The sequence below is a fragment of the Cherax quadricarinatus genome, chromosome 76 (genome assembly GCF_038502225.1).
Source record: "Cherax quadricarinatus isolate ZL_2023a chromosome 76, ASM3850222v1, whole genome shotgun sequence".
Classification (NCBI taxonomy): Eukaryota; Metazoa; Arthropoda; class Malacostraca; order Decapoda; family Parastacidae; genus Cherax; species Cherax quadricarinatus.
The window spans coordinates 7,444,147-7,461,485 of NC_091367.1; the positions used below are offsets into that span (position 1 = coordinate 7,444,147).

A 17,339-nucleotide genomic window follows, 5' to 3' on the forward strand; every position below is an offset into this window, starting at 1 on the left:
TCTGCTCCAGCCTGCTGCATCCTCCTGCACTCTGCTCCAGCCTGCTGCATCCTCCTGCAGTCTGCTCCAGACTGCTGCATCCTCCTGCAGTCTGCTCCAGCCTCCTGCAGTCTGCTCCAGCCTGCTGCATCCTCCTGCAGACTGCTCCAGCCTGCTGCATCCTCCTGCAGTCTGCTCCAGCCTGCTCCAGCCTCCTGCAGTCTGCTCCAGCCTGCTGCATCCTCCTGCAGACTGCTCCAGCCTGCTGCATCCTCCTACAGTCTGCTCCAGCCTGCTGCATCCTCCTGCAGTCTGCTCCAAACTGCTGCATCCTCCTGCAGTCTGCTCCAGCCTGCTGCATCCTCCTGCAGTCTGCTCCAACCTGCTGCATCCTCCTGCAGTCTGCTCCAGCCTCCTGCATCCTCCTGCAGTCTGCTCCAGCCTGCTGCATCCTCCTGCAGACTGCTCCAGCCTGCTGCATCCTCCTGCAGTCTGCTCCAGCCTGCTGCATCCTCCTGCAGTCTGCTCCAGCCTGCTGCATCCTCCTGCAGTCTGCTCCAGCCTGCTGCATCCTCCTGCAGTCTGCTCCAGCCTGCTGCATCCTCCTGCAGACTGCTCCAGCCTGCTGCATCCTCCTGCAGTCTGCTCCAGCCTGCTGCCTCCTCCTGCGGTCTGCTCCAGCCTGCTGCATCCTCCTGCAGTCTGCTCCAGCCTGCTGCATCCTTCTGCAGTCTGCTCCAGCCTGCTGCATCCTCCTGCAGTCTGCTCCAGTCTGCTGCATCCTCCTGCAGTCTGCTCCAGCCTGCTGCATCCTCCTGCAGTCTGCTCCAGCCTGCTGCATCCTCCTGCAGTCTGCTCCAGCCTGCTGCATCCTCCTGCAGTCTGCTCCAGCCTGCTGCATCCTCCTGCAGACTGCTCCAGCCTGCTGCATCCTCCTACAGTCTGCTCCAGCCTGCTGCATCCTCCTGCAGTCTGCTCCAGCCTGCTGCATCCTCCTGCAGTCTGCTCCAGCCTGCTGCATCCTCTTGCAGACTGCTCCAGCCTGCTGCATCCTCCTGCAGTCTGCTTCAGCCTGCTGCATCCTCCTGCAGTCTGCTCCAGCCTGCTGCATCCTCCTGCAGTCTGCTCCAGCCTGCTGCATCCTCCTGCAGTCTGCTCCAGCCTGCTGCATCCTCCTGCAGACTGCTCCAGCCTGCTGCATCCTCCTGCAGTCTGCTCCAGCCTGCTGCCTCCTCCAGCCTGCTGCATCGTCCTGCAGTCTGCTCCAGCCTGCTGCATCCTTCTGCAGTCTGCTCCAGCCTGCTGCATCCTCCTGCAGTCTGCTCCAGCCTGCTGCATCCTCCTGCAGTCTGCTCCAGCCTGCTGCATCCTCCTGCAGTCTGCTCCAGCCTGCTGCATCCTCCTGCAGTCTGCTCCAGCCTGCTGCATCCTCGTGCAGACTGCTCCAGCCTGCTGCATCCCCCTTCAGTCGGCTCCAGCCTGCTGCATCCTCCTGCAGTCTGCTCCAGCCTGCTGCATCCTCCTGCAGTCTGCTCCAGCCTGCTGCATCCTCCTGCAGACTGCTCCAGCCTGCTGCATCCTCCTGCAGTCTGCTCCAGCCTGCTGCAGTCTGCTCCAGCCTCCTGCAGTCTGCTCCAGCCTGCTGCATCCTCCTGCAGACTGCTCCAGCCTGCTGCATCCTCCTGCAGTCTGCTCCAGCCTGCTGCATCCTCCTGCAGTCTGCTCCAGCCTCCTGCAGTCTGCTCCAGCCTGCTGCATCCTCCTGCAGACTGCTCCAGCCTGCTGCATCCTCCTGCAGTCTGCTCCAGCCTGCTGCAATCTGCTCCAGCCTCCTGCAGTCTGCTCCAGCCTGCTGCATCCTCCTGCAGACTGCTCCAGCCTGCTGCATCCTCCTGCAGTCTGTTCCAGCCTGCTGCCTCCTCCTGCAGTCTGCTCCAGCCTGCTTCATCCTCCTGCAGTCTGCTCCAGCCTGCTGCATCCTTCTGCAGTCTGCTCCAGCCTGCTGCATCCTCCTGCAGTCTGTTCCAGCCTGCTGTCTGCTCCAGCCTGCTGCATCCTCCTGCAATCTGTTCCAGCCTGCTGCATCCTCCTGCAGTCTGCTCCAGCCTGCTGCATCCTCCTGCAGTCTGCTCCAGCCTGCTGCAGATCCCTTCTATGTTACCTGCCATTATGTTTCATTTTTTAATGTCAAAGTTAGAATTTATTTAGAATTTAGTGATATTTTAAAATTCTGATTGGAACTTTATCTGGTCTGTCTGTCTGTCTCTCTCTCTCTCTTTCTCTCTCTCTCCCAGACACGAATAACGTCGGGTACACAGGAAAAACCAGCCTCCAGGCACATAACCACACGTACAGAGGACAAATATCAGGAAACTCCTTTACTGTCTAACGAATTTAAGGTTATATAAATCACAGTCTTCCACACACACACACACACACACACACACACACACACACACATAGATAGGTGGACAGAGACAGGATGTTCCAGAGATGGGACACAGAAACAAGGGGTCACAATCGGACGCTGAAGACTCAGATGAGTCAAAGGGATGTTAGGAAGTATTTCTTCAGCCATAGGTTGTCAGGAAGTGGAATAGTCTAGGAAGTGATGTAGTGGAGGCAGGAACCATACATAGCTTTAAGATGAGGTATGATAAAGCTCATGGAGCAGGGAGAGAGAGGACCCAGTAGCGTTCAGTGAAGAGGCGGTGCCAGGAGCTGAGTCTCGACCCCTGCAACCACAATTAGGCGAGTACACACAAACACACACACACCACACACGAATAACATAACTCAGAAAGAGGTGAAAGGGCAGCCAACTCCGAGGACTGGAGGAGCCAGGAGGGAGGAGGAGAAGAGGATGAGCGGGAAAGGAAGGTGAGAAGTAGAGAGGAAGGTAAGATATCAGAGGTAAGAGAGACAGGAAGATGATGAGAGGGTATTTAACTCCGTGGAGAGGAGAGGACGGATAGGAGTGTGTGTCTACTCAGGGTAACGTGTGTTGTTTGTCCCTCCGTGGTATCTTCTGCAGTCTGTGTTCAAGTACTTGAGGGGCAGTGTACTTCCCTGACAACCTTGATATAGTCGTAGTGTACTTCCCTGACAACCTTGATATAGTCGTAGTGTACTTCCCTGACAACCTTCATATAGTCGTAGTGTACTTCCCTGACAACCTTGATATAGTCGTAGTGTACTTCCCTGACAACCTTGATATAGTCGTAGTGTACTTCCCTGACAACCTTGATATAGTCGTAGTGTACTTCCCTGACAACCTTCATATAGTCGTAGTGTACTTCCCTGACAACCTTGATATAGTCGTAGTGTACTTCCCTGACAACCTTGATATAGTCGTAGTGTACTTCCCTGACAACCTTGATATAGTCGTAGTGTACTTCCCTGACAACCTTGATATAGTCGTAGTGTACTTCCCTGACAACCTTCATATAGTCGTAGTGTACTTCCCTGACAACCTTGATATAGTCGTAGTGTACTTCCCTGACAACCTTGATATAGTCGTAGTGTACTTCCCTGACAACCTTGATATAGTCGTAGTGTACTTCCCTGACAACCTTCATATAGTCGTAGTGTACTTCCCTGACAACCTTGATATAGTCGTAGTGTACTTCCCTGACAACCTTGATATAGTCGTAGTGTACTTCCCTGACAACCTTGATATAGTCGTAGTGTACTTCCCTGACAACCTTGATATAGTCGTAGTGTACTTCCCTGACAACCTTCATATAGTCGTAGTGTACTTCCCTGACAACCTTGATATAGTCGTAGTGTACTTCCCTGACAACCTTGATATAGTCGTAGTGTACTTCCCTGACAACCTTCATATAGTCGTAGTGTACTTCCCTGACAACCTTCATATAGTCGTAGTGTACTTCCCTGACAACTCCATCGATATCGCCATCCCTCCAGGATGACTTGGCAATATACAGTCTGCGGAAACTCTGCTAAACTTTACCACAAAAGAAAATGCCTTTTCTAGACGTCCTGATGCGTAACAATGACGATAAACCAGATTTCAAGGTTTACCATAAACCCAGCCAGGGGGACGACCTCCTAATACATTTTTACGGTTCTATCACAACAGAGGACAACGTGGGATCATTGTTGGACTCCTGTTGAGAGCTCACAGGATCTGTGCTCCACCTGTGGCAGTGTCAGGATTTCAGACACCAGACTCATCCTGCCTGAAGCAGAAATAGCCATCACGCAGCCTCTGACTTCATATTAAAAATTTCGCTTTTTACCTAATATATATATATATATATATATATATATATATATATATATATATATATATATATATATATATATATATATATATATATATATATCCATACACACACACGTGGTGCATTGATGTAAAACTCGCTTGAGAGGTCAGAGCATACAGGAGGAGATTGAAATAGCTTGAATCTATGCTTGAGGCTGACTGACGTGCCTGGGCTGGGAAAGAAACTTGGCTGCCCAGCTTATGTGGCATTTGTGGCCGAGTGGATAAGAGCGCTGCTTGGGAATCTCGTCCGTCTCAGTAGCTGATTGGAGTCCTGCTGACTGCGATTTTTCTCTATATACACTGGACCGAGAGACCTGTGATGGGCGGAGCATCACCTTGTAAATGTCCTGATACCTCATATTGTTGCTCATCTCATCATTTACAACTTACCACTCCCCTCAAGGAAGGTTCCTTGATGTTGGTGAGGGGCTCTTGATTTAGGGAACTGGATCTGTGCTCCAGTTCCCCGAATTAAGCCTGAATGCCTTCCACATCCCCCCCCCAGGCGCTGTATAATCCTCCGGGTTTAGCGCTTCCCCCTTGATTATAATTATAATAATAACAACTTACCACCTACTTGTGACGTGATGCGCACGCCTAGTGGTACGCACGTAATGAAGTGCACACATGTAGAAGTACACACGTAACGTGGTGCACACGGTGCAGGAAGGAACAATGTGCACAAGGTATTAAGTCTATATTTACTGAAATTCCTTGTCTATATATATATATATATATATAACATTTTTTTCCCGGCCTTCCTCACACCAGACCTTCACTGCTGCCTCACTATGTTCATTTATTGAACAAATTTACCGCGAATGTTTTTACATACAGTACAAGAGGAGTAATGTTTATTAATTTTCAAAAGACACTGCAGGGGCTCTCTAGGTAAATGTTAGGTAACGAGTGAAGATCAGACTGAGGTATGCTAGTTGGGGCTCTCTAGGTAAATGTTAGGTAACGAGGGAAGATCAGACTGAGGTATGCTAGTTGGGGCTCTCTAGGTAAATGTTAGGTAACGAGGGAAGATCAGACTGAGGTATGCTAGTTGGGGCTCTCTAGGTAAATGTTAGGTAACGAGGGAAGATCAGACTGAGGTATGCTAGTTGGGGCTCTCTAGGTAAATGTTAGGTAACGAGTGAAGATCAGACTGAGGTATGCTAGTTGGGGCTCTCTAGGTAAATGTTAGGTAACGAGGGAAGATCAGACTGAGGTATGCTAGTTGGGGCTCTCTAGGTAAATGTTAGGTAACGAAGGAAGATCAGACTGAGGTATGCTAGTTGGGGCTCTCTAGGTAAATGTTAGGTAACGAGGGAAGATCAGACTGAGGTATGCTAGTTGGGGCTCTCTAGGTAAATGTTAGGTAACGAGTGAAGATCAGACTGAGGTATGCTAGTTGGGGCTCTCTAGGTAAATGTTAGGTAACGAGGGAAGATCAGACTGAGGTATGCTAGTTGGGGCTCTCTAGGTAAATGTTAGGTAACGAGGGAAGATCAGACTGAGGTATGCTAGTTGGGGCTCTCTAGGTAAATGTTAGGTAACGAGGGAAGATCAGACTCAGGTATGCTAGTTGGGGCTCTCTAGGTAAATGTTAGGTAACGAGGGAAGATCAGACTGAGGTATGCTAGTTGGGGCTCTCTAGGTAAATGTTAGGTAACGAGGGAAGATCAGACTGAGGTATGCTAGTTGGGGCTCTCTAGGTAAATGTTAGGTAACGAGGGAAGATCAGACTGAGGTATGCTAGTTGGGGCTCTCTAGGTAAATGTTAGGTAACGAGGGAAGATCAGACTGAGGTATGCTAGTTGGGGCTCTCTAGGTAAATGTTAGGTAACGAGGGAAGATCAGACTGAGGTATGCTAGTTGGGGCTCTCTAGGTAAATGTTAGGTAACGAGGGAAGATCAGACTGAGGTATGCTAGTTGGGGCTCTCTAGGTAAATGTTAGGTAACGAGGGAAGATCAGACTGAGGTATGCTAGTTGGGGCTCTCTAGGTAAATGTTAGGTAACGAGTGAAGATCAGACTGAGGTATGCTAGTTGGGGCTCTCTAGGTAAATGTTAGGTAACGAGGGAAGATCAGACTGAGGTATGCTAGTTGGGGCTCTCTAGGTAAATGTTAGGTAACGAGGGAAGATCAGACTGAGGTATGCTAGTTGGGGCTCTCTAGGTAAATGTTAGGTAACGAGGGAAGATCAGACTCAGGTATGCTAGTTGGGGCTCTCTAGGTAAATGTTAGGTAACGAGGGAAGATCAGACTGAGGTATGCTAGTTGGGGCTCTCTAGGTAAATGTTAGGTAACGAGGGAAGATCAGACTGAGGTATGCTAGTTGGGGCTCTCTAGGTAAATATTAGGTAACGAGGGAAGATCAGACTGAGGTATGCTAGTTGGGGCTCTCTAGGTAAATGTTAGGTAACGAGGGAAGATCAGACTCAGGTATGCTAGTTGGGGCTCTCTAGGTAAATGTTAGGTAACGAGGGAAGATCAGACTGAGGTATGCTAGTTGGGGCTCTCTAGGTAAATGTTAGGTAACGAGGGAAGATCAGACTGAGGTATGCTAGTTGGGGCTCTCTAGGTAAATGTTAGGTAACGAGGGAAGATCAGACTGAGGTATGCTAGTTGGGGCTCTCTAGGTAAATGTTAGGTAACGAGGGAAGATCAGACTCAGGTATGCTAGTTGGGGCTCTCTAGGTAAATGTTAGGTAACGAGGGAAGATCAGACTCAGGTATGCTAGTTGGGGCTCTCTAGGTAAATGTTAGGTAACGAGGGAAGATCAGACTGAGGTATGCTAGTTGGGGCTCTCTAGGTAAATGTTAGGTAACGAGGGAAGATCAGACTGAGGTATGCTAGTTGGGGCTCTCTAGGTAAATGTTAGGTAACGAGGGAAGATCAGACTGAGGTATGCTAGTTGGGGCTCTCTAGGTAAATGTTAGGTAACGAGGGAAGATCAGACTGAGGTATGCTAGTTGGGGCTCTCTAGGTAAATGTTAGGTAACGAGGGAAGATCAGACTGAGGTATGCTAGTTGGGGCTCTCTAGGTAAATGTTAGGTAACGAGGGAAGATCAGACTGAGGTATGCTAGTTGGGGCTCTCTAGGTAAATGTTAGGTAACGAGGGAAGATCAGACTGAGGTATGCTAGTTGGGGCTCTCTAGGTAAATGTTAGGTAACGAGGGAAGATCAGACTGAGGTATGCTAGTTGGGGCTCTCTAGGTAAATGTTAGGTAACGAGGGAAGATCAGACTGAGGTATGCTAGTTGGGGCTCTCTAGGTAAATGTTAGGTAACGAGGGAAGATCAGACTGAGGTATGCTAGTTGGGGCTCTCTAGGTAAATGTTAGGTAACGAGGGAAGATCAGACTGAGGTATGCTAGTTGGGGCTCTCTAGGTAAATGTTAGGTAACGAGGGAAGATCAGACTGAGGTATGCTAGTTGGGGCTCTCTAGGTAAATGTTAGGTAACGAGGGAAGATCAGACTGAGGTATGCTAGTTGGGGCTCTCTAGGTAAATGTTAGGTAACGAGGGAAGATCAGACTGAGGTATGCTAGTTGGGGCTCTCTAGGTAAATGTTAGGTAACGAGGGAAGATCAGACTGAGGTATGCTAGTTGGGGCTCTCTAGGCAAATGTTAGGTAACGAGGGAAGATCAGACTCAGGTATGCTAGTTGGGGCTCTCTAGGCAAATGTTAGGTAACGAGGGAAGATCAGACTCAGGTATGCTAGTTGGGGCTCTCTAGGTAAATGTTAGGTAACGAGGGAAGATCAGACTCAGGTATGCTAGTTGGGGCTCTCTAGGTAAATGTTAGGTAACGAGGGAAGATCAGACTCAGGTATGCTAGTTGGGGCTCTCTAGGCAAATGTTAGGTAACGAGGGAAGATCAGACTGAGGTATGCTAGTTGGGGCTCTCTAGGTAAATGTTAGGTAACGAGGGAAGATCAGACTGAGGTATGCTAGTTGGGGCTCTCTAGGCAAATGTTAGGTAACGAGGGAAGATCAGACTCAGGTATGCTAGTTGGGGCTCTCTAGGCAAATGTTAGGTAACGAGGGAAGATCAGACTCAGGTATGCTAGTTGGGGCTCTCTAGGTAAATGTTAGGTAACGAGGGAAGATCAGACTCAGGTATGCTAGTTGGGGCTCTCTAGGTAAATGTTAGGTAACGAGGGAAGATCAGACTCAGGTATGCTAGTTGGGGCTCTCTAGGTAAATGTTAGGTAACGAGGGAAGATCAGACTCAGGTATGCTAGTTGGGGCTCTCTAGGCAAATGTTAGGTAACGAGGGAAGATCAGACTCAGGTATGCTAGTTGGGGCTCTCTAGGCAAATGTTAGGTAACGAGGGAAGATCAGACTCAGGTATGCTAGTTGGGGCTCTCTAGGCAAATGTTAGGTAACGAGGGAAGATCAGACTGAGGTATGCTAGTTGGGGCTCTCTAGGCAAATGTTAGGTAACGAGGGAAGATCAGACTCAGGTATGCTAGTTGGGGCTCTCTAGGCAAATGTTAGGTAACGAGGGAAGATCAGACTCAGGTATGCTAGGTGAACACATGTGTGATAAATCAGACACTTGTACAACGCTTGAGTATATTTACTGAGGAAACGTTTCCCACATAGTGGCTTCATCACTCCTATACAAAGAAGAATGGTGAAGACCAGAAGGAGTTTGAGGTAATCAGTCCCTCAACCTGGAGTGGATGTATTCAGTCCATCAATCTTGAAAAGATTGAATGTATTAAAAATGACTAATAATACACGTATGTATATATATATATATATATATATATATATATATATATATATATATATATATATATATATATATATATATATATATAGACGGGGATCCATCTGTAGTACAAATTGTGGGGACCCACAGCCTCGGAAATTGGATAAAAAAGCTTCGAGGAAAATGTATATGGACTTCTCTCTGAAGTCGTTTGGGTATTGTAATTCTCCCAGCACTCCGTCTTGTATAAATGTACAAACAGGTATATTATATGATGCAATATGATCGACATTGTGGCAACACCAGCCGTATGTCACTATTCTATGTGATAGTTACATTGTAGCAACACCAGCCGTATATTACTACACTATTCTATGTGATAGTTACATTGTAGCAACACCAGCCGTATATTACTACACTATTCTATGTGATAGTTACATTGTGGCAACACCAGCCGTATATTACTACACTATTCTATGTGATAGTTACATTGTAGCAACACCAGCCGTATATTACTACACTATTCTATGTGATAGTTACATTGTAGCAACACCTCTCACCTCACGCTACTCAATAATAAAAGTTGATGGATCACAACCAAAAACCTCCAGTTGAATCCCTGGTGGAGGGCGAGACGTATAGTCAAGTCTCCAGATACCTGCTGCTGTCACTGGTCACCTAGCAGTGAATAGCTACCCGGGTGTTAGTTGACTTCCGTGGGTGCCATCCTGGAAAAGACAGCCAGGGAAGGACTGGAATGGAAATAAGCCACACTGGCTTTCCTGGATTATCTTGGGTTATTAACCCACTAAGGGAAGTAATATGTACAGTTTTTCCCCTACCTGATCCTACATGTGGTAGGTTGGTTGACAGCAACTACCCAGGGAGGTACAATCCTCTTGTCAAGTGTCAGATGGAAACCTATCGAATTCTTTTGCACTCGAGCTAGCGTATTTACATAGTGCAGTTTATGCAGAACAACCACTGTGAAAAAATAGTGAACTTCCAAGTGCTCTCGTGACTTCTCACATTCTTACATTATCAAGTTCCTTGATAATGTGAGAAGTCACGAAAGCGCTTGGAAGTTCACTATTCTTTCACAGTGGTTGTTCTGCATATTGTGATATCACCTGTTTACTGTGATCTTATTTTAACATAGTGTATCTTTCCTATGTGGTTCTAAGAGGAGGACTATGAGGCCTGGTCTAAGACCGAGGCCTATGAGGCCTGGTCTAAGACCGAGCCTCAGACCATGCCTAGGAGACCTAGAAGCCGTGGGGAAGATAATCCCCAAACCCACTAACACATTCATAACAGATTCAGGCTTATGTAGTCTGTCCCACGGACACCAGGATGTGCATGGTTGTCCAACAGACACCAGGATGTGCACGGTTGTCCCATGTGCACGGGTGTCCCACGGACACCAGGATGTGCACGGTTGTCCAACAGACACCAGGATGTGCACGGTTGTCCCATGTGCACGGGTGTCCCACGGACACCAGGATGTGCACAGGTGTCCCATAGACACCAGTATGTACAAGGGTGTCCCACGGACACCAGGGTGTGCACAGGTCTGTCCTATGTGCACCAGTGTATGTGTGCACTGTCCCACCTTAGAAAAGCAACCTAACAAACAGCACACTAAACCCGTACGAGTCATACAGCGTCTGAGGAACGAAAATGTATACGTATATATACGTTTGGACCGTTTATGGGTTAATTCGAAGGGAGAGATAAGAACATAATAATAATAATAATAATAATTATAATAATAATAATAATAATAATATCTTCATTTATAAAAGTAAGCATGAGCACTGCAGCAGGCCTACTGGCCCAAAATTCGGCAGGTTCAAGTCACCTATAGGCCTAAGCTAGTCAGATCAGCTCTAGTTCCAAGGATCTAGAGTCCTTGAAGGGATTTTCCGTTTTAATCATAGGAAATATGGTTGACTTCTTTACCTCAACAAGATAACGGGAGATGACAACCACCGTTGGTATCCTGGGAGGAATTCCTCTGTAATAATGCTGGGGGAGTATCCTGCAGGACCCCCTGCTGGGGAGACACCAGGGGTGTGGAGCTTACTCTGCTGGCTCTCTCCCTTGCTGTCTCGTGTTCAGCTGAGGTGGTGTTTATACCCCAGTACCCTCCTGTTGTTAACTTTATCACCCCTGTATTCTTCTGTTCATCTGGGGGTGATGTTTACACCCCAGTATCCACCTGTTAACTTTCTCTGTCCTGCTTTCTTGTGTTCAGCTGTGGTCCTTCAACCAGGTGTAAGGAAACACGCCCAATGTTTCTACCCAGCCGGGAATCGAATACGGGCACTCAGTGTGTGAGGTGAGAGCGTTGCCTACCATCCCTACCAGTAGATGGAGTGTACTAGAGAGGGGGAGGAAAGACAACGGGTAGGATAAAGGAAGAACACAAAGTAGAGGGAAGGAGGTCAATATGAAGAGGGAGGGAGCCAAAAATAGAGATGGAATGAGAGAGGGAAGATGCACAGATAATCCGCACGACGACGTTTCGGTCCGACTTGGACCGAAGGTAATGGAGCCAGTACAGGAGGAGAGAGAGAAAGGAAAATAAAGGGAGAAGAAGAGAATAAGGGAGAGTAGTAGTAATGGCGGTAAGGGAGAGAACAAGGGTGGGGTCGTGACCGACCTGGTGCACTCCTCTCTTCTCTATTTTTCTCCTCTCTCTTGAAGAAAATCGTATTTCCACGTCTCTTGTTTCTTCCCCATTACTTACGTCTTGATTCTTTTCCATCATTAACTTCTTGCTGCCTTTTTCTCTCCTCCGCTTTACTCCAACTTCTTACTAGTTATGACTGTTCTCTTCCTTTATTGTTCTGACAATTTTCTTGTTCCAGCCCCGTAACAAGTCTTATACATGTGTTGGGTCAACACAGCTGTCTTGTTCCAACCTCGTAACACGTCATATAAATGCACTGGGTAAACATAGCTCTAGTATAATTGTAAATATGATTTACAATACCGGTGTACATGGTGTACATGTGTTCCCATCTATAGCTCTAGTACAATGTCACTTATTTCTTAGCTAAATATAATATACCACGTTATTGACGTCTACTAGCTCTCAAAACTCTTCATCGTTTTACTTTCCACCTCATTCTTAACTTTCTTCCTCTTACCTACCCCACCGTTAATTCTCTCTCTTGTTTATGATTCTTAGTCCCCCGTTGTTGTCAATAAGCAAGTAAGTTTATTTAAAAGGTGACTTATTTCCATTGGAGTTCTTGACTTATTTCCATTGGGGCCCTTGACTTGTTTCCATTGGAGTTCTTATTTCCACTGGGGTCCTTGGCTTGTTTCCATTGGAGTTCTTATTTCCACTGGGGTTCTTGGCTTGTTTCCATTGGAGTTCTTATTTCCACTGGGGTCCTTGGCTTGTTTCCATTGGAGTTCTTATTTCCACTGGGGTCCTTGGCTTGTTTCCATTGGAGTTCTTATTTCCACTGGGGTCCTTGGCTTGTTTCCATTGGAGTTCTTATTTCCACTGGGGTCCTTGGCTTGTTTCCATTGGAGTTCTTATTTCCACTGGGGTCCTTGGCTTGTTTCCATTGGAGTTCTTATTTCCACTGGGGTCCTTGGCTTGTTTCCATTGGAGTTCTTATTTCCACTGGGGTCCTTGGCTTGTTTCCATTGGAGTTCTTATTTCCACTGGGGTCCTTGGCTTGTTTCCATTGGGGTCTTTGACTTATTTCTTTTGGGGTTCTTGATTCATTTCCACTGGGGCCCTTGACTTGTTTGCATTGCCCTATTCTTAGTACTACTACTACTTCCACTACCAGCGTTACCTCTACCACTTCCTTCTTTCTCTCTCCTCGTGCCGTCCCTGTTCCGCTCTCGTATACATACTGGCTCCCTCACTTTCGTGTGTTAGCGTGACTTGTTAATGGTTAAAGTCGTACTGAAATATCTTCCTAAGTTTTTTCTTTTATGTGCGGGTTATTTGCGTATTGTTGGTCACGGTATTGTGAATTTTTTTTTGTTCTTCCTGCCCTTTCTTATGCAACTTAAACTAAGTTGTTTATGCAACATAAACTAAGTTGCTTATTCAACATCTTTCTTCTCCCCTCGTTTTCCCTCCCCGCCGTGTAAGGGGAAAAAATGGGAGCGGGTAAGGGAGATTCTCTCCCCTTTGCTCGGGATTACCAAGGGAGCCCACAGCAGTGTGTGTGGACAAGGGGCGGGCATTGACCTTGAGGTGGAAGGGGGGAGCTCCCACCACCGCAACACCATCCCACCTCTCCCTCTCGCCCACCACCCCTTTCCCCTTCAGTCCTCCCCCGCCCTTCCCAAGCCACCCGTTCTACCCAGCAGCACCTAGGAGCGGCAGAGCGGGTAGGGTACTAGCGCTGGGGGCACTGCTGCTGCCCACCTCGCTGCCTTCCATGTGACCTTCCAAGTATGTTGGGTTTCCTGCCCTGCCCCAGCTTAGGTTTCCTGCATTCCCTGGCTTAGGTTTCCTTCCGTGTCTTAGCCTGGGCTCGCTGCAGTGCCCTGGCTTGTGGGAGCGGGTGGAAACGTTAGGTATGTTTCCTTACGAGCCCCTGTTTACCTAGCAGTAAGTAGGTACCTGGGTGTTAGGTGACTGTTGTAGATGGCATCCTGGAAGAGACGACCTATGGACCACAGTGGAAATAAATATGCCACAATATATATATATATATATATATATATATCAAGGTGGTCACAAGACACAGGTCAGGTTTATCAAGGTGGTCACAAGACACAGGTCAGGTTTATCAAGGTGGTCACAAGACACAGGTCAGGTTTATCAAGGTGGTCACAAGACACAGGTCAGGTTTATCAAGGTGGTCACAATACACAGGTCAGGTTTATCAACATGGTCACAAGACACAGGTCAGGTTTATCAAGGTGGTCACAATACACAGGTCAGGTTTATCAAGGTGGTCACAAGACACAGGTCAGGTTTATCAAGGTGGTCACAAGACACAGGTCAGGTTTATCAAGGTGGTCACAAGACACAGGTCAGGTTTATCAAGGTGGTCACAAGACACAGGTCAGATTAATCAAGGTGGTCACAAGACACAGGTCAGGTTAATCAAGGTGGTCACAAGACACAGGTCAGGTTTATCAAGGTGGTCACAAGACACAGGTCAGGTTTATCAAGGTGGTCACAAGACACAGGTCAGGTTTATCAAGGTGGTCATAAGACACACGTCAGGTTTATCAAGGTGGTCACAAGACACAGGTCAGGTTAATCAAGGTGGTCACAAGACACAGGTCAGGTTAATCAAGGTGGTCACAAGACACAGGTCAGGTTAATCAAGGTGGTCACAAGACACAGGTCAGGTTTATCAAGGTGGTCACAAGACACAGGTCAGGTTTATCAAGGTGGTCACAAGACACAGGTCAGGTTTATCAAGGTGGTCACAAGACAGGTCAGGTTTATCAAGGTGGTCACAAGACACAGGTCAGGTTTATCAAGGTGGTCACAAGACACAGGTCAGGTTAATCAAGGTGGGCACAAGACACAGGTCAGGTTAATCAAGGTGGTCACAAGACACAGGTCAGGTTTATCAAGGTGGTCGCAAGACACAGGTCAGGTTTATCAAGGTGGTCACAAGACACAGGTCAGGTTTATCAAGGTGGTCACAAGACACAGGTCAGGTTTATCAAGGTGGTCACAAGACACAGGTCAGGTTAATCAAGGTGGTCACAAGACACAGGTCAGGTTAATCAAGGTGGTCACAAGACACAGGTCAGGTTTATCAAGGTGGTCACAAGACACAGGTCAGGTTTATCAAGGTGGTCACAAGACACAGGTCAGGTTTATCAAGGTGGTCACAAGACACAGGTCAGGTTTATCAAGGTGGTCACAAGACACAGGTCAGGTTAATCAAGGTGGTCACAAGACACAGGTCAGGTTAATCAACATGGTCACAAGACACAGGTCAGGTTTATCAAGGTGGTCACAAGACACAGGTCAGGTTTATCAAGGTGGTCACAAGACACAGGTCAGGTTTATCAAGGTGGTCACAAGACACAGGTCAGGTTTATCAAGGTGGTCACAAGACACAGGTCAGGTTAATCAAGGTGGTCACAAGACACAGGTCAGGTTAATCAAGGTGGTCACACGACACAGGTCAGGTTAATCAAGGTGGTCACAAGACACAGGTCAGGTTAATCAAGGTGGTCACAAGACACAGGTCAGGTTAATCAAGGTGGTCACAAGACACAGGTCAGGTTAATCAAGGTGGTCACAAGACACAGGTCAGGTTAATCAAGGTGGTCACAAGACACAGGTCAGGTTAATCAAGGTGGTCACAAGACACAGGTCAGGTTAATCAAGGTGGTCACAAGACACAGGTCAGGTTAATCAACATGGTCACAAGACACAGGTCAGGTTTATCAAGGTGGTCACAAGACACAGGTCAGGTTTATCAAGGTGGTCACAAGACACAGGTCAGGTTTATCAAGGTTGTCACAAGACACAGGTCAGGTTAATCAAGGTGGTCACAAGACACAGGTCAGGTTAATCAAGGTGGTCACAAGACACAGGTCAGGTTAATCAAGGTGGTCACAAAACACAGGTCAGGTTAATCAAGATGGTCACAAGACACAGGTCAGGTTTATCAAGGTGGTCACAAGACACAGGTCAGGTTTATCAAGGTGGTCACAAGACACAGGTCAGGTTTATCAAGGTGGTCACAAGACATAGGTCAGGTTAATCAAGGTGGTCACAAGACACAGGTCAGGTTAATCAAGGTGGTCACAAGACACAGGTCAGGTTAATCAAGGTGGTCACAAGACACAGGTCAGGTTAATCAAGGTGGTCACAAGATACAGGTCAGGTTTATCAAGGTGGTCACAAGACACAGGTCAGGTTAATCAAGGTGGTCACAAGACACAGGTCAGGTTAATCAAGGTGGTCACAAGACACAGGTCAGGTTAATCAAGGTGGTCACAAGACACAGGTCAGGTTAATCAAGGTGGTCACAAGACACAGGTCAGGTTAATCAACATGGTCACAAGACACAGGTCAGGTTTATCAAGGTGGTCACAAGACACAGGTCAGGTTTATCAAGGTGGTCACAAGACACAGGTCAGGTTTATCAAGGTTGTCACAAGACACAGGTCAGGTTAATCAAGGTGGTCACAAGACACAGGTCAGGTTAATCAAGGTGGTCACAAGACACAGGTCAGGTTAATCAAGGTGGTCACAAAACACAGGTCAGGTTAATCAAGATGGTCACAAGACACAGGTCAGGTTTATCAAGGTGGTCACAAGACACAGGTCAGGTTAATCAAGGTGGTCACAAGACACAGGTCAGGTTAATCAAGGTGGTCACAAGACACAGGTCAGGTTAATCAAGGTGGTCACAAGACACAGGTCAGGTTTATCAAGGTGGTCACAAGACACAGGTCAGGTTAATCAAGGTGGTCACAAGACACAGGTCAGGTTAATCAAGGTGGTCACAAGACACAGGTCAGGTTAATCAAGGTGGTCACAAGACACAGGTCAGGTTAATCAAGGTGGTCACAAGACACAGGTCAGGTTAATCAACATGGTCACAAGACACAGGTCAGGTTTATCAAGGTGGTCACAAGACACAGGTCAGGTTTATTAAGGTGGTCACAAGACACAGGTCAGGTTTATCAAGGTTGTCACAAGACACAGGTCAGGTTAATCAAGGTGGTCACAAGACACAGGTCAGGTTAATCAAGGTGGTCACAAGACACAGGTCAGGTTAATCAAGATGGTCACAAGACACAGGTCAGGTTAATCAAGATGGTCACAAGACACAGGTCAGGTTAATCAAGGTGGTCACAAGACACAGATCAGGTTAATCAAGGTGGTCACAAGACACAGGTCAGGTTAATCAAGATGGTCACAAGACACAGGTCAGGTTTATCAAGGTGGTCACAAGACACAGGTCAGGTTAATCAAGGTGGTCACAAGACACAGGTCAGGTTAATCAAGATGGTCACAAGACACAGGTCAGGTTTATCAAGGTGGTCACAAGACACAGGTCAGGTTTATCAAGGTGGTCACAAGACACTGGTCAGGTTTATCAAGGTGGTCACAAGACACAGGTCAGGTTTATCAAGGTGGTCACAAGACACAGGTCAGGTTTATCAAGGTGGTCACAAGACACAGGTCAGGTTTATCAAGGTGGTCACAAGACACAGGTCAGGTTTATCAAGGTGGTCACAAGACACAGGTCAGGTTTATCAAGGTGGTCACAAGACACAGGTCAGGTTAATCAAGGTGGTCACAAGACACAGGTCAGGTTAATCAAGGTGGTCACAAGACACAGGTCAGGTTTATCAAGGTGGTCACAAGACACAGGTCAGGT

General features: G+C 47.4%; 1 protein-coding gene across 2 annotated transcripts in view; it reads left to right on the forward strand.

Moving 5' to 3' along the window:
* Positions 1 to 17,339, forward strand: part of LOC128703556 (uncharacterized) — a 275,977-nt gene that overhangs the window by 20,677 nt on the left and 237,961 nt on the right. The gene's annotated exons all lie outside the window — the stretch shown is intronic.